This window comes from Myotis davidii, unplaced genomic scaffold, assembly GCF_000327345.1.
Source record: "Myotis davidii unplaced genomic scaffold, ASM32734v1 scaffold18, whole genome shotgun sequence".
NCBI classification, from domain to species: domain Eukaryota; kingdom Metazoa; phylum Chordata; class Mammalia; order Chiroptera; family Vespertilionidae; genus Myotis; species Myotis davidii.
This window is the reverse complement of record NW_006292696.1, coordinates 499,714-502,305: the sequence shown is the minus strand read 5'-3', so window position 1 is coordinate 502,305 and position 2,592 is coordinate 499,714.

The following is a 2,592-nucleotide window of genomic DNA, read 5'->3' as shown; positions in this document are numbered from 1 at the left end:
GATTTGTCTATTTTGCAGAAACTAATTAAACGTTTGCTTTATAGCCAAGGTATGGTGGGAGTGTATGGATTTGTAATTATCTTTCATTGACATCATGTCTTAGGAGTTGGGAACATTTTCACAACCCATTTTTATTTGAACCTCATGACACACTGTGAAGTGGGGGTGGGGGTTACTAGATCCAATTTTGATGAGAAAACTGAGGCTCAGTAAAGGACATTTTTTTTTTTTTTTTTTATCTCCACTGAGGGTTAGAGAATGGAAGTGGCTTAAGTCCACAGTTAGTAAGTGGTCGAGGCGAGATTTGAACTTACATTTTCCTGATGCTGGAACTAGAGCTCTAACCCATTACATCATACATGTCAGGAGACAGATGCTATCACCAGAATGATCACAGCAGAAACAAGATTAAAACTTGTTTCCTCAGCCTGGAATATTGGGCTGAAATCAACACTGTGGTTCTGGTGGTCAAAAAAAAAAATGAATTCCTCCAGAAGGGTCTTGGAGAGACCTGATTTTTCTAGGTCTGAAGAAAAACATGGAGCTTATCAGGTGTCTTAGTCTAGAAAAGATGATGAACCATTTTTCCCAGATGGAAAATGAAAGGAGAAAGTTTATATAATGGCATAGTGGTGATGGGTCAAAAAAAAAGTATAAATTAGATTTTGAAGATTCCAGGTGAGGAGTAGGGTGAGTGAAGGGAATTTGCAGGAGACCCAGAGCGAAAAACAGAAGGCAATGGACACCTGAACAGTGAGGCAGCAGGTGGAGCCCCGTGGGTCTGTCTCGCTCGTCATGGTCATGTGACTTGAATGACAGCGACAGGAAGGAGGTCACAGGCATGAGAGAATCACCTACTGTTGATATCATGGGGAAGCTTGCAGGGGCACCATCGGCCTCCACATGTGTCTGTAAAACAAACAGCCTATAGGAGCCCATGTTCATGTCAGGGTGCCTTAAAACTTCTCACGCATAAATAGTGTTAGAAACAGTGTGTTACTTATAGGACTCGGGAATGCTTATCTCTTCTCTTACTCTTCCATTTTATTTTTATTGGAGATTCCAACTTTTTACCACTACTGATACAAAGGATTTTTGTGATAGGCACTCTCTTCCATTTCTGATTGGCCTTTTATATCTCGAGTATGATATTTAAACATGATGTACATGACTTCAACCACGTCACCTTTCTTGCATGGGCCAAACATTGTGCTAGACGGTGATATTTTTGTTCTTGAGCTTGCTTGTAAGTTGAGAACGTTTGATGTTTGTTCATCTGGGGAGAGGTTGGACACCTGCTCCGTAGGGATGCTCAGAGGCCGCCCTGGCTTCTCTGCGCCCGGGACCAGACAGCAGTGACAGCAGCCGCATCGGCTTTCCCCCGGGGGAGCGGCGCGGGCCAGGCTGAAATAACAGCTGCCTGGTAATCCTGGTGACCAAACAGCTACTTATTCATGAAACAAAACAAAACAGACTTTTGTCTGTCCCAGAACATGTAGCTTTGGGACTCTAGTGGGTGGAGGAAGGACAGCCAAGCAGAGGGATGAGTTGGAGGATTTGTATCTTCTGTTGTTTGAAGGTCCTAGGGGGTTAGCCAGACAGATATTCTGACCCTCTTCCAAGTCCAGTGACTTTCTTTTCTTTTTTTCTTTTCTTTTCTTTCCTTTTTTTCTTTTCTTTTCTTTGCTTCACTTTGCTTCGCTTCGCTTTTCTTCCCTTCCCTTCCTTCCCTTTTCAGTTATATAAAAATCTTTCTCCTTATGTTCTTAGATCAGGGTCGTCTGTTTGCATGTGCTTAGAGATTCCTATACGTTTCTTCTAGGGCACTTACCACAGTTCATAGTTGTACTATCTGTGTGGACTTTTAAAAGATGACCCCTGCACCCCACCTAGATCGGAGGCCTCATGAGAGCAGGGACCTTGTCTGGGTCACTCACCTCTGCATTTCCAGAGTTGATCCCAGTGTCTGACACATAGTAGACTCTCAATGAAGATGGGGTTGATACAAAAATGAGCGCAACTTTGGAGTCAGCTCGCAACCCCTTTTATCACTCATGAGAGGGAGAAAGTATTAAAACCAATACTCTACCTGCTTTTGCTCATGAGTGACTAGAAAACTGGGTGATACTCCTACTCATAGCAGCTGCTCAGTAAAAGCCTATTAAGAATAATAAGCTTCATTTTCATTTGTTCAGATTAAGTTGCTATAGATGCGCTGGCCTCTTCCTAATTCCCACAGAGGGAGCAGTTATGAGCAGTCAGGGCATGGTATTTCCCTGAGCACCGCCCGCCACTAGGTGTTGTGCTAATAATCCACCTGCAGCAATGAGAGACCCTCCAAACGACCCTGCACAGAGGTGTTATTCTCCCCACCTCCCAGATGAAGGAGTCAAGGCTCTAAGTAGTTAACACACTTGCGAAGACTCAAAACCAGTTCTTGCCCTGCCGGTGTGGCTCAGTGGTTGAGCATCGACCTATGAACCAGGAGGTCATGGTTTGATTCCTGATCAGGGCTCCATCCCTGGTTGCAGGCTTGATCCCAGTGTGGGGCGTGCAGGAGGTGGCGGATCAATGATTACCTGTTATCATTGA